The sequence below is a fragment of the Salvia splendens genome, chromosome 5, assembly GCF_004379255.2.
Source record: "Salvia splendens isolate huo1 chromosome 5, SspV2, whole genome shotgun sequence".
Classification (NCBI taxonomy): Eukaryota; Viridiplantae; Streptophyta; class Magnoliopsida; order Lamiales; family Lamiaceae; genus Salvia; species Salvia splendens.
Window position 1 is genome coordinate 16484919 of NC_056036.1, and position 23450 is coordinate 16508368.

The window sequence follows — 23450 nt, forward strand, 5'->3', positions numbered from 1 at the left end:
TAAAACTGATAAAATGATAGTTTTGCCCGATAGAATGATACTTTCAGCCGATAGAATGATTGTTTTGCCGGGTAGAATGATACTTTCAGCCGATAGAATGATAGGTATTTTTGGTGTATAAAATGACATTTTTGTTTAATAAAATGATACTTTTACCTGATAAAATGATAATCTAAGCGGATAAAATGACATTAACATTATAAAAATGATAGTTTAGCTGAAGAAATTGCATATAAGCTGATAAAATGATACTTTAACGTGACAAAATGACATAAAATTGATAAAATGATAGTTTTGCCGGATAGAATGATACTTTCAGCCGATAGAATGATAGTTTTGCCGGTTAGAATGATACTTTCAGCCGATAGAATGATAGGTATTTTTGGTGTATAAAATGACATTTTTGTTTAATAAAATGATACTTTTACCTGATAAAATGATAATCTAAGCGGATAAAATGACAGTAACCTTATAAAAATGATACTCTGAGTTGATAAAATGATACGTTTACTGCTTTATGATAAAATGATAGGGTTATTGCATAGAGTGATAGTTTTGCCGGATAGAATGATACTCTGATTTGACTGACTAATAAAATGATATATGTTAGGTTTATTGCATAGAATGATAGTTTTTCCCGATAGAATGATACTCTGAGTTGATAAAATGATACTTTTACCTTATAAATGTTAGGTTTACTGCATAAAATGATAGTTTTGCCGGATAGAATGATACTTTCAGCCGATAGAATGATAGTTTTGTCGGGTAGAATGATACTTTCATTTTATACACCAAAAATACCTATCATTCTATCAAATGAAAGTATCATTCTACCCGGCAAAACTATCATTCTATCGGCTGAAAGTATCATTCTATCCGGCAAAACTATCATTTTATGCAGTAAACCTAACATTTATAAGCTAAAAGTATTATTTTATCAACTCAGAGTATCATTCTATCCGGCAAAACTATCATTCTATGCAATAAACCTATCATTTTATCATTTTATCAGTCGGTCAAAAGTATCATTTTATCAACTCAGAGTATCATTCTATCCGGCAAACCTATCATTCTATGCAATAAACCTATCATTTTATCATTTTATCAGTCAGTCAAAAGTATCCTTTTATCAACTCAGAGTATCATTCTATCCGGCAAAACTATCATTCTATGCAATAAACCTATCATTTTATCATTGTATCAGTCAGTTAAAAGTGTCATTTTATCAACTCAGAGTATCATTCTATCCGGCAAAACTATCATTCTATGCAATAAACCTATCATTTTATCATTTTACGTGATATTTGGCGAAATTCAGAAATTAAATGAGGGAAATGACAGTTTTACCCCCGCGCTTTTTTTTATGAAGTAAATCTAAGTTTGAATCTCAAAACTATCATTCTATGCAATAAACCTATCATTTTATCATTTTATCATTTTACGTGATATTTGGCAAAATTCAGAAATTAAATGAGAGAAATGACAGTTTTACCCCGCGCTTTTTTTTATGAAGTAAATCTAAGTTTGAATCTCAACCGCATGATTAGAAATATGTGTGGTCCAGATTTGGTTATAGGGTTATTACGATATTTAGGGGTTATCATATGATCACGACTCTATATATATATATTAATAATATAGCGAACCACATCAAGAGTACTTTACTAATATCCCTTTACAAATTTTAATTTTATGGGATTTTTATAGTGATTAATTTTGTTTTATGATGTCTTTTTACAATTTTATGTTATATTAAATCTTTATATTAAAAATTTTGATTGAAGAGGTTTTTTACGGACTTCAATATTTAACTAAATTTTCTTTGTTTAGGTAAATTTATTTTATTTTTTCTTTTGTTTATTTTGAAATTAATTTAGTTGCAATATGAATTATTGAAAAAATGAATATTTTATAAATTGATAACAGACAATATAAATAAATTTTTTCGTGTTTTCAAATATTCTTGCACGGTACGTTCTAGATCATTTATGTTTCTGGTCATGATTTGGAATTTCAATGGTCGAAGCAGAGTGTCAAAATCATGTTGTTTTTTCTTGGATATTGAAATTAATGTTCTTTATTTTATTTATTGATGAATATATAGTACTAGTATTTGATTTTGTTGTGATTTTTGTGTGTCCAGGTATTAGGTTTGAAATTGACTAATTAGAACTATGCATTCTTCCAATGTGTACGCATGGTATAAATTTTCCAATGCATGATATCATGCACACCAATCTTGGAGTGCTCTTCGTAAAAGAGTTGCAGGAAAGAGTTGTGGTATGATTGTCTATTGATATGGAGTATGATACAAATTCAGCGTCATTATCATATTTTAGACTGCTAAGTACATAAAAATCAATAAGGAACTAAACTATGCTCCGAGCTCCAATTTCTTCATAGTCAAGAGACTCTTTTTAGAGGCAAATGCGCGCCTAGTACTTGGAGGTTTCGGCCTATGGTGCAGGTGCGACCGTGCGAAACTAGGTCTGGTTACATGCTTTCATCTTTATCTTCTTTTCATCCTAATTTAAGTGGACAGATCATTTCTTTGTTCTACTCGATCCCGATATCAATCTCTTAGAGCATCCCCATTGCTGCTCGATGGGGCGGACGACGTCCGTGCCGACGGCGCGACACACTTGTGTCCGCCGCTGTGCTCGCGGCCGACGGCATGGCGTTGCTCGATATAATGCCGTCTGTAATTATGTAATTTTTAATTTTTAGGATTTTAATTATGTACTTTTTAATTTTTTTTTGTAATTTGTAATAGTATTACAGGTATTTTTAATGCATTTTAATATTATGAAAATGTTTTTATTTAAATTGAATAATAGAATGGCGAGTGTGAGTCTTGTGCTCTTGCCTAAGAGCATGGATGGAGATGCTCTTACACCCGGGAGCATGGGCAGATCCACATTAAGACAACAAGGAGCTCAAGCCCCTATTAAAGATTTTTTTCTCTCTCTTCTATAGTGTTCAAATTTATCTAAATTTAATGTATATTGTTATACAAAAGATAAATCATCTAAAATATACTACTACTTTCAAATGAGTAATATCATATTGTCTACCTATGTTTATTCTGTGTTAATTATTACAAGAATGCCTATTTTTCATAGAGGAATTGCGGAAATGGGATTCCACTCAATGTCAATACCCAATTCAACAACTGAGTTTTTTTTATTATAGCAAATCTACCAAAATATGGATACTCAACTAAATCCGATTTGCTTTAACTAATACCCATTATAATCGCACAAATCTCTACTAATATTCAACAGTTGAATTCTACACCAAAAATCACCAAATCAAACCAATAAACTCTCGGTAATTCATCGTTAAAAAATCACAAATAAAATCAACTACTCTGGATCAATATACAACTATACAACAAACCATATAGTAAACGTTATAAAAGATCATTACGATTCCTCAATCAATCGGCTAGTTTATCAGTCACTTCAAACTAGTTTCAATTAAAAAAATACAGATTAGTAAATCGTTTCCATGAAAGTTCACTTGATTCACTAAACTATAATTAATTCAATATTATCAAAATAAATATAATTAATTAATAAAAAGAGAAAGAAAGAAAACAAAAGAAAACAAAACAAAAAGAGACGATATTTCCCATACCACAACCACACCGGCTAGTAGTGCTTTGTAGAAACTTTCAAAACCGCGTGTAATAACGTCTTCACTCATCACTATTCAAATTATCCATTCATTTTATTAGCCATCTGTTTCCAGCTATGAATTATTTTACATTTCAAAACTTCCCACCTACTTATTTACTTCACCTTTTTGTTCACAAACGCGGTTTCCAATTATCACTAATCACTATTAGAAATCACATTAATTACTTTCTTTGTTTGTTTATAATTGATCGAAATGGATTAGATTAATAATTGAGACTATGATTAATTTTCCATAGCACAATTTATGTCAAATATTAAATAAAATTGCAAGAACTACTATAGGAAGATATTGGCCACCCCAACTGCGTCCAACCATGCAAATGATTTGACATTCCACTAAACGCAGCTTCCTATAAAACTTCCAAAAAAGAACCAAAATCTATACAATTCAACACCTATTAGAGTTGCATATTAGAAAAATCATCTCTCAATCAAAAGCACAAAAACATAGATTTTGTACCAAAACTTGTGCAATGGCCCTTATCAATATCATACCTATTTTGGTGTTGGTGATCACTTTGTTTGCATCAGCATCTGCCAACTTCTACCAAGACATGGACATAACATGGGGCGACGGCCGCGCCAAGATCCTCAACAACGGCGAGCTTCTCACCCTCTCCCTCGACAAGGCTTCAGGCTCCGGCTTCCAGTCCAGGAACGAATTCCTCTTTGGAAAGATCGATATGCAGTCCCCGGAAACTCAGCCGGAACTGTAACCGCATACTATGTAAGTTCCCGCCTCCATCCTCCTCCATACCAAACACCAAACAACACTCAAATTAATTTTTCTTCTTCCTTGGCAGCTCTCTTCGCAAGGGGCGACGCACGATGAGATAGATTTCGAGTTCCTGGGAAACCTAAGCGGCGACCCTTACATTCTACACACTAATGTGTTCAGCCAGGGGAAGGGCAACAGAGAGCAGCAGTTTTACCTCTGGTTCGACCCAACAACGGACTTCCACACCTACTCAATCCTCTGGAATCCTCATAGAATCATGTAAGTAGAAGAGACATTTGTTTTGGGCACGAGATTTAAGAAATTGATATGTTAAAGGTTAAAATATAGATAATAAAGTAAAAGAGTGAATAAAGCATGAGACAGAAATATACATTAAATTCAATTAATTATGCAACTCATGACATTTTGGTTGGGTTTCAGATTTTCAGTAGATGACACTCCCATCAGAGAATACAAGAACCCAGACTCAGTAGGAGTTGCGTATCCGAAAAACCAGGCAATGAGGATATACTCGAGCCTCTGGAACGCGGATGACTGGGCCACGAGAGGAGGCCTTGTGAAGACAGACTGGAGCCACGCTCCGTTCACAGCCTCCTACAGGAACTTCGTTGCCAACGCGTGTGTTTGGTCATCTGGTTCGTCTTCGTGCACCAACGATCCATCTGCAAACGCGTGGCTGAACGCAGAATTAGACAAGACGACCCAGGAAAGACTCAAGTGGGTGCAGCAGAATTACATGATATACAACTACTGCTCTGATTCTAAGCGCTTCCCACAAGGCTTCCCTCCAGAATGCACCATCAACACCACAGCATGAACAAGATTAAACACACATGAATGATGCACTACAACTTCACTGCAAATTATCAATAGATATATACAATTCTTTCATATTTTTTCCCTGTGTATCATGTGTATTCCTAATAGTATGTATGTTTACATTATCTAGTCTTAAAGATGGTAATCGAGAGAGGCATAACAAGATTGGTAAGGCATATTAGAAGATAGAAGTAGAGATATATTTCTTATGCAAATGTTTGTTATATTTGAACTACTCATCCCCCTAGTATTTATAGGGATATTAAGACTCTTCAAATACATACTTGGAACTCTACTTTGCTAGGAACAATACAACATTGAATGTACTCTAGGAACTTCCACAATAATAAGTAGTGGGCGGCCATTTATGTTTTGTATTTCCAACACTCCCCCTCAAGTTGAGCAACGGTATCTCCGATACTCAACTTGCCAAGAAATTCTTTGAAAACTTTTGGACTGAGTGCCTTGGTCAGTATATCTGCAAGTTGTTCCTCAGATCGGACGAACGGGAATTCGACAATTCCTCCTTCAAGTTTTTCTTTGATGAAGTGACGATCGACTTCGACATGTTTAGTTCTGTCATGCTGGACGGGATTCTCTGAGATGCTGATAGCTGTTTTGTTGTCACAAAAAAGTTGACTTTTCCGAGTAGGTGGAAAGCCAATTTCTGTTAACAACGTTCTTAACCATAATATCTCCATTAGACCACTTTTAATCCCTCGAAATTCGGCTTCAGCGCTAGATAGGGCTACAACCTTTTGCTTCTTACTCCTCCAAGTGACTAAGTTACCTCCAACAAAGGTAAAATATCCTCTAGTGGATTTTCTGTCAACTGGATTGCTTGCCCAATCAGCATCGGTGTACCCATCAATTTCTAAGTTTTCCTTTTTTTCCAAGAAGACCCCGTAACTGGCTGTACCCTTAAGATACCTTACTATTCTCATGGCAGCGTCCATATGGTCTTCTTGAGGCTGATGCATGAATTGACTGACAACTCCAACTGCATATGTGATATCCGGTCTAGTGTGAGAAAGATAAAGAAGTTTTCCTACTAACCGTTGATATCTTTCTCGGTCTGTAGGCTTAGCTCCATCCACAATCTGCAGTCTATGGTTGGGCACCATTGGAGTTTCGGCGGGCTTGCAGTCTAGTAGACCTGTTTCCGCTAGCATGTCCAATACATACTTTTTCTGTCTTAGAAATATTCCGTGCTTTGACCTCAACACTTCAATTCCTAGGAAGTACTTCAGATCTCCCAAGTCCTTCATTTCAAATTCCTTGGAAAGATTCTCTTTCAGGTTTTGGATTTCTTCGGCATCATCTCCAGTTATGATCATGTCGTCAACGTATATGATTAGACATGTCATTTTTCCGTTCCTCTTCTTTAGGAATAGCGTGTGGTCTGAATGACTCTGTTTGAATCCTTGGTTGACCATTGCCTGACAAAATCTTCCGAACCACACCCTGGGGGATTGCTTTAACCCATATAGGGTTTTTCTTAGTCTGCACACCTGCCCTTTCCCAAAGTCTTCGTGAAAGCCCGAGGGAACCTCCATGTATACTTCCTTATTTTTCTCAAGTTCTCCATGTAGAAAGGCATTTGTAACATCAAACTGATATAATGGCCATTCCTTACATGCAGCAACAGATAGAAGAGCTCTTACAGTGTTTAGTTTGGCCACCGGGGAGAAAGTTTCTTCATAGTCTACTCCATATACTTGAGTATATCCCTTAGCAACCAATCTTGCCTTGTATCTCTCGATTGAACCATCTGCACGTCTTTTTATGGTGAAGATCCAACGACATCCTACTGGTTTCTTTCCTGGAGGTAGAGTGCACTTTTCCCATGTTTCATTTTTTATCAAGGCATCAATCTCTTTCTTCATGGCTTCTCTCCAATGTTTGTGTTTCATCGCCATCTCGAAGGACTGCGGAATTTCTTCTTCTTCATAAAGTGCCGCCTCAAATGCCCTTGCCATTTCAGTGAGATGCCCTTGTGTTAGGTTTGCAACAGAGTACCGAGATTTCCGTCCTTTCCAGTCTGGCGAATATCTTTTTGGAGGAACACCTCTCGTGCTTCTATGGGGTAATTCAGAGTGCCATGTCTTTTGTTCTGTACACAACTCATCTGCATGGCTCATGTCATTGTTAGATGTTTCGATTGCATTACCAATTTCGGGATTTGAAAGAATTACCTCAGGATTCAAAGACTGGTCAGATAGTTCGGTAGTGTCTTGAAGCGGCGTGTTCTGTTCTAGGGAGTCTGACGGCCTGGTGGTACCGCTAACTTCCTCTGTTGGACCGACTTCTGTGACAGGGTTCTGGCCAGGCATGTCAGTTTGTGTATTTTCCCTCTCCCCCTGAATGGTTTCTCCCCAAAGAGGTAGCCAATTTAGGGCGTCACATCCCGAATTTTCCGATTCACTCCCCCCCTGGCCGCTAGATTGGCTATAGAAATATTCACTCTCAACAAAGTCGCAATTCATAGTGGTATACATGCGATCTGTTAAGGGGTCATAACAACGATAACCTTTCTGATTTTTTCCATATCCCAAGAAGACACATTTGACTGCACAAGGTGAGAATTTATCACGATCATGTTTGGGAATATGAACAAACACTGTACAACCAAAGATTTTGGGATCGAGATGTACGGAGGACGGAACCGAGTTTATGGAAGAGAATATGTCTAGGGGAGTTTTGAAGTTGAGTATTCCTGTGGGAAGACGATTTAGGAGGTAAACAGCGGTAGCGATGGCTTCTGGCCAAAAGGATTTTGGGATATTGGATTTGATTAAGAGAGCTCGGGTGATTTCAAGAATATATCGATTTTTTCGCTCGGCTACCCCATTTTGTTCTGGTGTATATGCACAAGAGGTTTGGTGGACAAGACCTTTGTCGGAGAAGAAAGATTGCATCTTAGAATTCACATATACCCTCCCATTATCGGATCTAAGGATTTGAATTTTGGAGTTATACTGGGTTTGAACAAGATTGTAAAACTCATTGAATTTGTCAAAAACTTCTGATTTAGTTTTCAAAAAATAAATCCAAGTCATACGAGAGAAATCATCAATAAATAACAAAAAATACCGAAACCCTTGTCCCCCAGTAACCGGGGCAGGTCCCCACACGTCAGAGTGAATTAAGGCAAAAGGAGATTTTTCCCTAGTGTTGTTCAACTTAAAAGAATGTCTACGACTTGTGGCCAAAACACAAGTTTCGCAATTCAAGACACGCGAAGATGAAACTAACTCAGGAAAGAGTAGGCGAAGATAACCTATAGATGGGTGTCCTAACCGGCGATGCAAGAGCCAAATCTGTCTGTCAGTCAGTCCGTGAGTCAGCATCGCAGTACTCTGTTGGGCTATCTCATCCACATAGTACAGTCCATGCCGCTTAGTGCCACGCCCAACTATCGTCCCCGTTTTGATATCCTGTAACATGCAAAACCGAGGCTGCATTAGTAATTTGCAATTAAGGTCTTTTGTGACATGACTGGCAGATAAGAGTTTGTGGGATAATGACGGAACATAAAGACAGTTTGAGATGCGAAGAGTTGGTGAGACAGTGATAGTGCCCTTCCCCTGCACAGGTGCTAACTCTCCATTGGCTGTTTGGACATATCGTTTTGTGGATTGGGTAATTTCAAGGAAATCCGACTCATCAAAGGACATGGTATCGGTTGCCCCACAATCAAAGATCCAGTAATAGTCTTTGGGTCCTATGTTGGCGGATGAAGAGTACGCAAGGGCTTGGAAAGTGTTTGCACAAGTAATTGAGGGCTGGAATTCAAAAATTTGGGTTTTGTTTTCAGAATTTTCGAGACTTGGGGATGTTACTTGGGTCTTTTGGACAAATGCGGGTTTTTTGTATAATATTTCGGACAATTGGGGTGAGTTAGCAAATTTCTGAAATTGCTTAGGTGGCTTTGACATTTTCAGATTTTTTTGAGGGAAATTTTGTGAGAAATGTTTGGAGTGGGGTCGGATCTGGGAGAGTGTATAAGTTTGGGGGGTTTTTTGCAAAGTGTGGAGGGGGTTTTTAGAAAATCCCACACAAGACTCTTCATCAGCGGCTCTTCCCCCACATTTCTTTCTTCTTCTCCCAAATTTCTTTCTCCACTGCTCATCCGACGTCGCCGCCTCCGCTTCTGCGGCTGCCGCCTCCGCCGCTGCCCCAGTCACCGCTGTCTCCGACGCGGCTTCAGGAGCAGCCGCTGCCTCCGCCTCAGGCGCTGCCTCCGCCTCTGCTTTAGCTGTCGTCGCTGCTCTAGCCGCTGCTGCCGCCGCTTCAGCCGGAGGCTGCTCACCCGGCGACGCTGCTTCAGATGGATTCTGCTGCCGATGTGGACGCCGGCTGATGTTGCTGTTTTTGCCGCCGTCGTCGACGACGCTGCTGTCTGTGACGGGTGGAGCTGCAGACACGTTACTCCTTCGGTTGTTCGCCTGTGTTGCAGCAGTGCGTTTCAATCCTTCGCTGAGGTTATTCGGTAGGTAGAAATTTTGGCTTTGGTTTGTGTTGGATTTGTACAAATCAATTAGATTTGAGATTGTCTCGATCAACAGCTCGAGAGTGGATATTTGGTTTCCCTCCATTGGAGGTTTTTTGTTGGTTTCCTGCTTTGATACCATCTTAAAGATGGTAATCGAGAGAGGCATAACAAGATTGGTAAGGCATATTAGAAGATAGAAGTAGAGATATATTTCTTATGCAAATGTTTGTTATATTTGAACTACTCATCCCCCTAGTATTTATAGGGATATTGAGACTCTTCAAATACATACTTGGAACTCTACTTTGCTAGGAACAATACAACATTGAATGTACTCTAGGAACTTCCACAATAATAAGTAGTGGGTGGCCATTTATGTTTTGTATTTCCAACATCTAGTAATGAAGAATCATAAGCAAACAGTTTATGATAGTCAAATTAAATAATTTGCCATTAATATTTATGATCGTATAGATTTTATAAGTAATGAATTCATGTAACATTATTATATCTTGATCGTATAGATTTTATAAGTAATATTTATGATCGTATAGATTTTATAAGTAATGAATTCATTGGAGATGCTCTTAGGGATTATGTATCTTGTTAGTTTTTTCCTTGCCCTTTTTATTATTTATTTATTAGTTTTTTTTTTATTGAAGGAGGGTTACGAGCGATCCACAAGGTTTGGGGGAGAAGGAGGAGTCTCAGTGGACGGAGAAGGAGAGCAATTTTATTTCTTTTTATTTTTTCAGATTATTTATTTCTGATTTTAAATGGATATTTATTAAAATAATTAGGGAATTAATTAGGGAATAAAAAATCAGAATTAAAAGTCTAACTTGGTCAAAATCGGGATTAAATCCGTTGACCGTTAGTTTTTAACGGAGCAGTTAGTCCAGGACCAAAATTGTAAAATGACCATATGTTCAGGACCAAAAAATCCAAAAAATAAAGTTTAGGAACAAAATCATAAAATTGTCATATGTTCAGAATCAATTTTGGCTTTTACTCTAAATTAAAAAATAGAAACATTTAAAAAATAGAAACATTCCATTTTTTTTAAAAAAAATTCTCTTATTTTATTATTTTAATATATTATTAATATTTCCTCCATTCTATAAAAGTATATGCAATTGAAATATCACAAGAATTAATGCAAAATTAATAAAATAATAAAAAAGGGAAGAAGTGTAGTTAAATAATGCTCGTGGATAATAAGATTCACATTATTATTAGTGTTTGAATTAGGCCTATCAAATTGGGTACCCGCGGATACTCGATCCGAAAATTTCGGGTACCCGAACCTGAATTTCCCAAAAACTAATACCTGATACCCGATCCGAATTTGATTTTGGATATCCAATTACCCGACTTGGGTAATAACAACAAACTTTTAGAAATACAAAATTCTTGAAGTAGTTCGAATTTAAGAGAAAATAACTTCAAATTTTTAGAAATATAAAATTAATAAGTTATAACCTATTAAAATAAATTTAAATAAAACAAGTTATTTTCAAAATTGACCAGAATTTATATAGTGCCACTATTTTTAAACTTGTAGCTATATATATTACCTGAGCAATGCACCATTGCCACTTTGATATACCGTGCATTGCCACCATTGACAAAAATAAAATCACAGATTAACATCTTATATTAATAAAAATTATTAACAATTTAATTTTCATCACTTTGATCATAAAAATCTATCATAAATTTATCACTTTGTTGAATAAATATAGCGTTGTAGAATAATGTTCAGCACTTTGAACATAAAAAGAAGATAAAGAAATTATATTTAATTGCTTATATTTTAAAAAATCAAAATAAATACATAATTTATTATTTTTTTAAAAAAAATGGATAATTCGGGTACACCCAATCGGCTATCGGGTTACCCGATAATCCAAAAATCTCACTACCCGATCCCGATCCGAAACCCGAAAAATCAGGTTTTGGGTATCCAATTACCCAATTTTTTGGATTTGGTTTGGATATCGGGTATCCTATATCCAATATCCATTTTGACAGGCCTAGTTTGAATTGTAATGGTGGGTCATAGTTGTATAAGTTATAAATAAATTGACGTACAATATGAGAAATGAGTTGGGGACAACTTTCAATAATTTGAAATAGGTGTGATCAAATACTAACTAATTTACAGTAATAACTAATAACTAATATCAATTTTGTATGTTAAAATATCAACACAAAGACTTAAATTTATCAATCTTCTTGTGGTGATAAACTTATGTCTTTGTGTTGATATTTAAATTTACATGTTGTATTGATGTAATAATGTCTTTGTGTTGATAATTTTAATACACATGATTGAAAGTTATTAGTTATTACTGTAAATTAGTTAGCATACTAATGCAACCCATTGGAAATATCCATATTTTTATGGAACGGACCAAAATATAAAATGCACATATTTTTATTGGATGGATAAAGTACACAAAATTGGTAAAGTGGGAGCGTGGGAGTCTGTGTGAGATAGAAGTATGGCTAGTAGAAAATAGTTCTACCTTTAAAGAAAAAAACTTATTAAAATTAGATAGAGACTAATTTGTTTTTGGTGTACAACTGATTTATTAAACCATACAATGAGAAATAGAGTTGCAGTATGTTTTTTAATTGACTTTCTTCAAGGAAACCCCTGTGAAGGAGGAGTAGAAGTTTTCCTTTATTTCCCACCTTTAGTTGGATCCTTCCATCTTTAGCTGCATTTCTCATCCTTCTCGGTTTAATCCATATTTTTTCGATATTGTTGATTTGTTGGTTAAGTTTGGTTTCTTCTTTGGACAGAAACTTTCGCTGTTGATCAGTGACGAGTATAAAGATGCACACCATAAGAGTGTGATAATTTATAATTTTATTAAGTTTTGCCCTCATAAATTTTTACTTAATACATAATCTCTCTTGTCTTAAAAGAAGGATGAACGAATAGCTTTATTGAAAAGTATAGCATCTAAACTTGAGATACAATCAATGTTGAATGATCCATTCCTTCCTCTTTTTTGTAAGACCTGTTGTAGATATAATATCCTTGTCCCACTTTCTTCAAACTACATCTGCACTATCTTACTCAGATTTCGGCAACTCTTTCCCAGACAAGAATGATTCTATAACCTTGAAAGCTCTAACAGGTTGAGTCAGAGGAACCTCATGCCCGGCTCCTCTTACCGTTGCAAACGTTAGCCCATCATACACCTCCATCCATCCTCCCACCTGTAAATAAAAACCTCTTGTTTCATTTCACCGCGTATCGTGCTAATAATATCTGCTGAATTTATATGAATTTCATTCATATATGAATTTATATGAATTTCATTCATTACCTTGCCACCAGTATACCAAGCATACCATGGAGTTTTGATTTTGAGGTTGAGATGGCTCAGAGATAACCTCGTTGCAGTTATAGGAACAATTGCGTCTGTGTCCCCACTGCAGAGAAAAATGTCAGGGTTACTTTCTAAAACAATCTTCCACTTTTGTGCATATTTGCTATGAAATTTGTTAATAGATTGCACCTGAATACCCATATCGAAGGCCTGCAGCGATTAATTTTGTGTACACGGGGAGCATTGAAGCGGGAGCGTCCTTCCAGTTGTTGAAAAGTGTATCACTGTAGTTTTGCATTCATATGATATATTTAAGCAGTTAATTGTAGTATACTCTTTGTTAGCTCATGATTTAGCGTATTACCTGCACGCTGTCCACTTGTATGGAATGGCGGTCGTGTTTGCATGCAGCGCCTTCTGCACATCCGGCCTGTTGTAGTATATCTCAGTATAGCTCTCTGTACAGAGGTCGTACTGAGCAACTCTCTTGTAAATAATGTAGAAAGCGTTTGCTTCTTCCTCCACCGGCTTGTGTTACATTGCACGCCTCTGTGTATATGTTGTACTGATCTATCTTCCCGATCTCATGATCCGCGTATATCAGAATGTCTACGCAAGTGTTTTTGAAGCTGTTGTTGCATAATTTCAAAAGTGAGTTATATGTGAGATCCGATAGCAATGCGTGGCTCCACCAGTAGTTCACGGTTCCAATGTAGTCGTATATGCTGTCTGTATCTGCGTTTCCTACCTGCACGACATATAAATCTTCACTTTACAATGAATCCTTTTAAATTGATGATGGGTTGTGAGGAATGGTTGTTGTAATCATATATCTTGTTTGCCAGCTGAGATAGAGAGATGAACCATTTTTGTTGATTCTGAATGGCCGTATTTCTTCTGATGCTCCATATGCCACTCCTGGTCCTGTTAAATTCAGAAACATTCTTTGATATAAGTAGATGCCAAATAAGTAACAAAAAAAAGACTATTTTTAAATTAGTTAATGCTCATATATCCAAAGTGAATAGAACTATGGTCCAAACACACATGTCTTGAAAATGTTGCGTCAAAACGTCACTGAATTAAAAAGTTTAACATTGGCTTTTCTCTCCGAATAGGATAGAAGGTTTAGGGTACCATGTCCCCAATTTTTACTCCACAATTAGCAGTTTCACTATATATTTTACAAAAACTACTATAGAAATTAAATACTAATATACCCTCATTATGGATTAGTGCAGTGGCTTTCAAAAAATGAATACTCGCTCGGTCCCATGTTACTTAAGACGTTTATTTTCGACACGAAATTTAAGAAAGTTGTGCTTAGTGAGTTAAATAAAGTAGATGAGAGAATAAAGTAAGAGAAAGAAGAGAGAGTAAAATAAAAAAAAGTAAATTATGTGAGATTAGATGTTTTGTTTTTAGCCAAAAATAGAAATGACTCAAGTAACTTGGGACAACCCAAAATATATACGACTCAAGTAACTTGGGACGGATGGAGTACTACTATAATGTTTTTCATGACTAATTAAATTGTGTTGATAATAAAATGAATAAATTGAGAAGAAAGAAGGAATCTCCATTGAGCCAAAGAAGAAGTGGTTTAGTGTGTGGATCAACGGCAGCCTCGGTGAGCCAATAGAAGAGGGCGCGGCCCTCTTCTTGGTTGACGGACGGTGACGTAGCCGGAATATTGGGAGAACTTGACCGCCGGCTGCCCCAGAAGCGCTATTATGTGGTCAAGATCATGTTCCTCTGCAATTGCATTAATACTAATTGCTGACGAACTCACCATTATAATCAGCAAGTATAATAGGAGTACATCACCTATGCTTCTCCACTCCATTGCTCTCTACTAGGCATGCACAAGGGTCGTAAACCGCCGGTTCCGGGCCCGAACCGGCGGTTCAAGGGTCGAGAAAATGCCGAACCTGAACCGGCCCGCCTAGCTCCCAGCGGTTCCGGTTCAGGTTCAAAAAACCGGCGGGTTAAGCGGCGGTTCAAAACCGCCGGTTCCGGGCCGGTTCGGCGGTTCGACGAATTTTTTTTTTTTTTTTTTTTGCATTTTTCAACTTTTCAATTTTAATCAAATTAATTTACACTTTTCAAGTTTGTTTTTGTATGCAATGTGAGTATAAAAAATTGAAAAAAATACGGCTAAAGTTGCAATTTTATTGAAATTGCATGTTTACAAATTACACGTGACAAGTTACAACAATTACAAATTGAAAACATATGGCGGTCTTGAAGTCTTAAACAAAATTTAAATACAAATGAGACTACTAGTGAAGAACTAATTACAAATGACAAGAAATGACGTTGAAGTTCTTGAACGTATAAGTGTATTATATATATACTCTTAACCGGCGAAGAAGATCTTTCTACATAACTAAATTAAGGACACCTTTAGCAATTCAACTTTAAATGTTGAGTTTCGTCTAACAATCAACAATTATAGTAGAATTGTCAAAAGTTTCCCTCATTTAGCCGTATAGAGAAATATACTTCATCGACTAGAGTATATACAAATACAATTATGTAATTGTATTTGCATATTTTTAAAGTAGGAATTAATGGGAAAAAAAAAGAAATAAAAGCTTCACCTAGCCCCTACGCCTGAAAAAGCTTCCGGTTTTCCGACACAAACCGCCGGTTTCTGACCTCACCTAGCCCCTACGCCTGAAAAGCTTCCGGAACCGGCGGAAACTGGTCGGAACTTCTCTTCCAAAACCGGCGGTTTTCGCCCAAAACCGGCGAACCGCCGGTTCATACCAATCCCTACTTTGAACCCCTACGAACCCCTACGAACCCTATGCCGTTCGACCCTTTGAACCGGCGGTTCGAACCGCCGGTTCAGGTTCAATATATTGCCGAACCTGAACCGGCCCTTCCGACCCTGCGACCCTTCTGCCGGTTCAACCCGCCGGTTCGGGCCCGGTTCCGGTTCATGAACCGGCGGTTCCGAATCGCCGGTTAACCGCGGGCCGGGTCGGTTTGTGCATGCCTACTCTCTACCCTCAATTAGCCCTTAGAGTATTCAGTGTAAGCGGACGTACCCAATAGCCATGCCCTCTTTTTTGTCCACAGCCCCAATTTTTTTGTCAGCCCAAAAAATAAGGTTTCCGCCACTATAGGCGGACACTGCCAATAGCCCTGAAATTTTAAAACCAATTTTCATTTTAATTTTTTCCTTTAATTTTAAAATCATTGGAATTTAAATAATTATAAAATGAGGTAATTGGGACCGAATATTCGTTGTATTGACAACGGTAAAATTATACAACGAACATTTCAAACAAAATACAAATAAAAACGCCGCCACCGTCTAATCGGTGGCTGAGTCGGCCGCCGCTGCCCCAGGAGCCTCATCAGCCAATCGTAGACGGCGCTGGATCCGACGTATGAGGTTCAAGTATATATCCTTGTTGAACGGGTCGGTTGCGGATGGATAAGGGCGTCGAGGTTGGGTCTGTAATCTCCAAACGCCGAGCGGCTCAGATTCCTTTGCAAAGGTTGGGGCGTGGGAGAAGACCTCCACGGCTGAGATGGGGGAGGAGTTGGACTCGATGCCCACAGTGGGGGAGATTGACTCCAATTCCATGGCTGAGACGGAGAGCTGTCATATCCCGACGGCTGAGAAGAATAGCTGTCATATCCCGACGGCTGAGAAGGATATCCGCCATATCCCGTTGGCTGGGAAGGATTGCCGCCATACCCCGATTCGTGCGAGCCGGGTGATTCGTCGTCTCCATCGTGCATTTTTAGAGACTGAAAGTGTAGATAGTGAATGAATGGAGAGTGTGTCAAAATGGTGTAAATGGATGGTGGAGAAGTGGTATTTATAGGATTAATTTTCGAAAGAAAAAAAAATTGAAGGGGGCGACCGGCGGGTCGATAGGCGCGGTGATGGGCGACCGCCGCGTCCTCGCACATATCTCGCCGCTCGCCCTTCCGCCCTATTTTTTTCCGCTTCGGGGCGGACGTCGCCCCCACTATAAGCCGCCCCGCGATCGCCCCCTCCGGGACTATAGCCGCGGCTATACTATAGTGGATACCCTTACTCTATATATATATATTTATGTGTGTGTGTGTGTGATGTTTTAATTTTTAGAATTTAGTGTTTATTTTTAATTTTTATATCAAAATTTTAAAAAAAATCAGAATCCTAAAAGAAAGGAAAAAAAATAGTAGTAGTACAATAATTTTCCAACATATGACTCTCAACTTTTTTTATTTATTCTCAATTTTAGGGTTCTTACATATTTAAGTATTCAATGGAGTGTAATTTGTATTATTATTATTATTATTTTATAAATCCATAATTAATCCAGCTTTTAATATACTAATTTAAAATTATGGATTCACTTAATTATATTTAGAGCATCCACAATGGGGCGCTCTATCATTTGCCACATCAGCATTTTATCCTCTTACCCTTCCATCTGTAGTGGGATGCCCTATAGTCCGCCCTATACTTTTCACTTCTATTTTGTATTTAATGTTTATGTTTGCAAATATGTCAAGCAAAATAAATAAAACAGCACCACAATTTAAAGGTAAATCCTTCATTTACTTAATTAAAAAAAAGTTATAAAAGTGGAAATAAAAAACAAGTGCACTACGGATAAAAGGCTGGTCTAAAGCATTCCCAACTGCCGCTGGAGGTTATCGATCATCTTCTTGAGGTATTGGGCCTCATCCGAGTCGTCGGTCAGCCTAAGGGCGTTGTGCGTGTCCAACAACGTCCTCTGGTTGCCGGCCCTCACCAATTCCCCATAGGCTTGTGCCGCAGCCGAAGTCGGGGCCGGGGTCGGGGCAGCGGTTGGGCCGGGTTCTGTGAGGTCGTCGCCTTCGCCTTGCCCTTGTTCTTGGCAGCCTTGTTGCCAATGGGACGCCGGGAGGACACCGGTGTGCCGGAACTCTCATCCTCGTACATCGGCTAGTTGAGGTCCGTCGGAGGTGCGTCGCTGTCGCTGCTCTCATTTCTCACACTGCGTTGGGGCGGAGACGTGAACATTGTGGGGTCGGCAGTTGATGAAAGAAGCTTCCCGCCCGAACTCAACGGCCGGTGGTGGGGTCGGCCGACCCCACTCGACCCCACCTGCATCCGCCGCTGCATCCAACCACCACCTTCCGCTGCCATATTAATGAGAAAGTTAGAATGTAGTACTCTTTATGTCCTCGGAAATAAAGAATTAAGGACAATACAAGTTTTAACGTAAGTGAATTTTGAATTTGGTCCTTGGAAATATATTTTGCACCTTATTAGGTCCTCGAATTAGAAAAATTTATCGTCAAATGTCTCTCAATTAGAAAGCATATTATTATAAGTTCCTTAATTTTTATTTTTACCCCTTAGCCATAAAAGTGCATAAAAGATTTTCTTTTTTCCTCTGTCTTCTCCCTTCTCTCTCATCTCTTTTTTTGTCATGTAGTGCTATTATGATGATCAAATTTTCATAATTCAGAAATATAAAAATTGTAGAAGAAAAATATTTTCATTTTGGGTTTGAATTACAACTTTAATATTGTGCAAATTTGATTTGGTACAATTTTATGCAGAGTGAACAATTTTTTTAGTTCTTCAACTATGGGTTGATATCAATTACTTAATAGATACTAAAACTTTAAAAATATCATCAAAGGTCCTTCAATTTGGATTTAATATCACTTGAAGTATTTTTTCATTTTATGGCCATTTTTTTGCCTGAAATACCTTCAAACCTCTGAAGGGTATTGATGTGAATCAAATTTTAATCCTTTATTGTATTATTTTAACGCACATTTTAAGGTGAAAAATGGACTCATTTTGATATATTATACGACAAAAGACCAAGCTCTAAAAGAGAGAGAGGAGAAAGGAAAAAGGTCTGAATCTGATCAGTAATCAGCCCTTGAAGATTAAATTAAAATACTTCTACAAGTCTACCATTGCATTCACCTTCGAAAGAGCTTCGCGTGGATACCTCGCACGCCTCAATCGGAGCCCGTTAGAAGAAGATACATCTATTTTACAAAGACTGCGTAATGTAGTGAAAAATGCGCGACCGGACGTTTAAACGCGCGACCATGTCGAGAGTCAGACAAAACGCCCGACCGGGTATTTTGCACTGTGCAGATCGCCCGATCGGGCAAATGGTATTGGGCCTGTTTTTTAAGTCCTAACTATTTAAATAGCTAGGGCACGACTTCCAAGGCATCTTTTGGCGGCTGAAGGTGATTTTTAGAGAGAGAAAGAGGCTCGGAGTCCATTTTTGGGAGGAAGAAGAAGAAGCTTGAGGCTAATTCTTCCCTAATCTTCCCCATATGGTAGCATTTACTTTTTTTCTTGTATTGTTGCCCACTATGAGTAGCTAAATTTAAGGGATTACTCCTAGTTAGTTAGGGAAGCTTGTAAATATAGATCCATGATTGTGTTTTGATTGATTTCCGTATTTTGGTTCTTGTCTATGTGTTTACTTCAATCCGTGTTGGGTTTTTCTAGGAAACTTAATCTGGTAATGGCCTTAACTTCAATGTCTCTTTAACTTGGAGTAGGGAGCTAGCATAGATAAGGAACCCTAGGCTAAAATTGATCAAGGGATAGTCCGGGGTGGATCTTGTGTGTTGAACGTTCTTGGAAGCCAATCCCGAGCTTACTATGCTACTGTAGGAGTGACGGGTTGGTGAGTAGAGCCTAAGAGCGTGACCAGCTTAACATAGGTGTAAAATTTCACGATCAGTGATCAGCTGCGTGAGAGCGTAAAATCAACACGATCCCGATAAATAATGGAAAGTAATTAGACTTTACGATTCATGTGAACAAGCAACCCGGAACAAGTTAGGAGTAGTCTTCCCTCTTTATCATGATTCTCTTGTATTTTTCCTTCTCGTTTCGTCCTTCACTCGCCTCTTGATCAAAAACCCAAAATTAAACTATTGTACTGCTTTTAGTTAGGTTTACTAGTTTTAGCAATTAATCTTCTCCCTATGGATTCGACTCATTTTATACTGCATTGCACGTCTGTATACTTGCAGAAGTAGTATTTTTAGGGAATTATTACTTGTTTTGTGTACTTAAATTGCACCCTAAAAATCACAATAGGTATGTTAGTCAAGTACTCCCTCTGTCCCAAGGAAGATGACCCATTCCTTGGGTGGTATGAGATTTATGTGATTTTATTTTGTGTGTTAGGTAAATGAGTTTTTATTTTTAATAATAAATCATTTTAGAGAGTACAAACTAAAACGAAAAGTGGATCATCTTCAGGAACGGAGATAGTACTTTTCACTAATTGCGCATAATTTCAAAATAAGTTGCAACAATTAGAAAATTCTTAAAATATAAAGTCAGAGAAAAAAAATGATTGACATGGTGTTAGGAAAATATCAAATAAGTGGGATCCATAAAAAGTTAAGTGAATGAATGATAGATTTTGTGAGCTAATTTTTTAGTAAGAAATAAGATAAAAGGTGATATGGAGTCCATGAATAGTGTAATGAAAAAATGGAGTTGTGGATGACCTTAAACCATCTCAAATGATACTCTAAAACTCAAAATAGAATAGGCAAATAGCTCCAATAGAGCTGCAAAACTCATGCCATTGTGGGTTTTTGAACAAAAAATACTCATTTTCTAGTTTACGCTAAAACAAACTTAAATAACTTTCTCAAATTTTGTGAGTATAAAAAGTAATTAAGTGGATAGAGAACATTTTTTTCTTAAGTTTGACTTTAGTGTAAATTGTTGGAATAAAATTATTATTTGCAGTTACATTTACACTAAAATAAATTTAAGTTTAGTATAAATAGTTAGAGATATTCTTTGACCATCTCCGATAGTACTCCAAAACTCAAAATAGAGCATGAAAATTGCTCCCCATTGCCTTGAAACTAAAAAGGTAGTGATAAATTAACAAAAATTGTATATATAAAATTGGACATTTTAGCTATTTTGCATTTATAATTATTAATTAAAGTATTGTATTACATACTTACCCTTTTATTGATCATTAAAGATTAAGTTTTCAATCAACATATATACATTTAAGGAATGATTTACTACATCACACTAGTAATTAATTATGTAGATTAACCGTTACATAATTATTTCTCCAACAACAAGAATGAGTATATTTCTTTACCATTTTATCAAAATTTAAATTCATCCCTTCAAATTTGCAAAATACTAAAAATATTTGAATTGACTTACCTCAATGCTGAATTTTATTTAATATTCAAAACTAATACAAAAGTTTATTTATTATTTGCGTTGTGTAAAATGTGATAAAATACTAAATTTTAACTTTATTCATCTAATAGTTATTGACATCAAATTATTTATTATGCAATAACTTTTAAAATTTTAAATTACAAATAAGCTATATGCATATATACTTAAATTTTTTAATATTATCATTTAACAAAATAATAATAATCATGCGTGTCCTTGTTATTAAATGATATTCAAAATTCTAAGTTATGGAAAGAATGCATGTTTATATACTTAATTTCTTAGTATTATCATCCAACAAAATAATCATAATGATTCTCATCCAATTATTTATAATTCTTAAAATTCAACTATAAAAAAGATTGCATGTATATATATTAGTGTATCATCCAACGAAATAGTTATAGTCATACTCATTCAATTATTTATTGTTAAATAATTCTTAAAATTCTAATGTTTTAAAAACAAGTACATGTAGACTTAATTTCTCAGTTATTAAAATAACTAAATATATTTTTATACTTAATTTCTTAGTAATATCATCCAACAAAATAATAATCATCATTCACATTCAATTATTTTATTATTAAATAATTTTTAAAATCCTTAGTTATAAAAAGAATTACATGTATATATATTTGATTTCCTAGTTTTATCATCCCAAAAAGTAATAATAATAATTCTTAAAATTCTAAGTTATAAAAAATACTGCATGGATATATGCTTAATTTCTTTTGTCATGTTTGGTTGACAAGATTCTGTCTGGAAAGTAATCTGATTCTTTAATTTTTAAGTTCATGTGTTTATGTTGATTCCTTAATTTCATAGTATTATCATCACACGAAATAATCATAGTCATTCACATCTAATTTATACAGTATTTTTTATATTATTAAATAATTTTTAAATTTCCATATTACATTAAAAATGACTATATGCGTATATACTAAATTTCCATAATAAAGTATATCGCTTACAATAATTTTATAATTAAATGATTCTTAAAATTCTAAGTTATGAAAACATCTATATACATATATACTTAATTTCTTATTGTTGTGATCCAACAATTTATTCATAGTCATTCACATCCAATTATTTCATTATTACATAATTTTTAAATTTCTCAATTATGATAATGACTAAATACATATATACTTAATTTCTTAGTGTTACCATCAAACAAAATTATCATAGTCACTTACATCCAATTATTTTATTATAAATAATTATGAAAATTTCAAGTTATAAATGACTACATGATTATATACTTAATTTATTGGTTTTATCATCCAATGAAATATTAATATTATTTTTAAATTCTTATAATTATAAGTTATAAAAGTGACTACATGCATATATACTTAGTTTCTTTAGTGTCATTGTCCAACAATTTAATCATAGACATTCACATCCAATTATTTTATTTTTAAATAAATACAAAAATGGCTACGTGTGTATATATACTTAATTTCTTAGTGTACCATCAACCGAAATAATCATAGCCATTCATATCTAATTATTTTATTATTAAATTATTTTTATAATTCTAAATAATAAAAATGACTATCTACATATATATATATATATAGGGATGTATTCATTTCCTTTTCCTATATTTCCTCATTTTTCCTTCTTAATATCAGCCATTAGATTAGAGAAATGGACGGTCCAGATCAACATTGTGTAATTAATCCCGTGTTGCATTATTTGTCCTATTTTGTGCATTATGAGGGTACAATAGTAATCTAATAATGGCTGGAAACCGCTACGAATAATGCACCACATGGTCACGAGTAATGCATATAATTGCCTATATAATGCACAATATGTGAACTGCAATGCATACGAACAAGATGTGCTGTGTTATGATGTTTGACACGCGTTTCTTGTTTCCCCTAAGGGTTTAATAAGCTTAGGGGCTAGGGTATGGTACGTAGACATGTATGTAATCTTCACATGGTAACGAGTAATGCATATAATTGACTATATAATGCACAATTTGTGAACTGCAATGCATACGAACAAGATGTGCTGTGTTATTATGTTTGACACACGTTTCTTGTTTCCCCTAAGGGTTTAATAAACTTAGGGGCTAGGGTATAGTACGTACGCATTAATAACAAATTATAAAACG

The 23450-nt window shown here is 36.0% G+C and overlaps 2 pseudogenes; one reads left to right on the forward strand and one right to left on the reverse strand.

Moving 5' to 3' along the window:
* The first annotated feature begins 4121 nt into the window (after positions 1–4121).
* On the forward strand, positions 4122–5718 carry LOC121801999 (annotated as a pseudogene).
* Positions 5719–12841: 7123 nt separating this feature from the next.
* Positions 12842–14896, reverse strand: LOC121803908 (annotated as a pseudogene).
* Positions 14897–23450: the final 8554 nt, after the last annotated feature.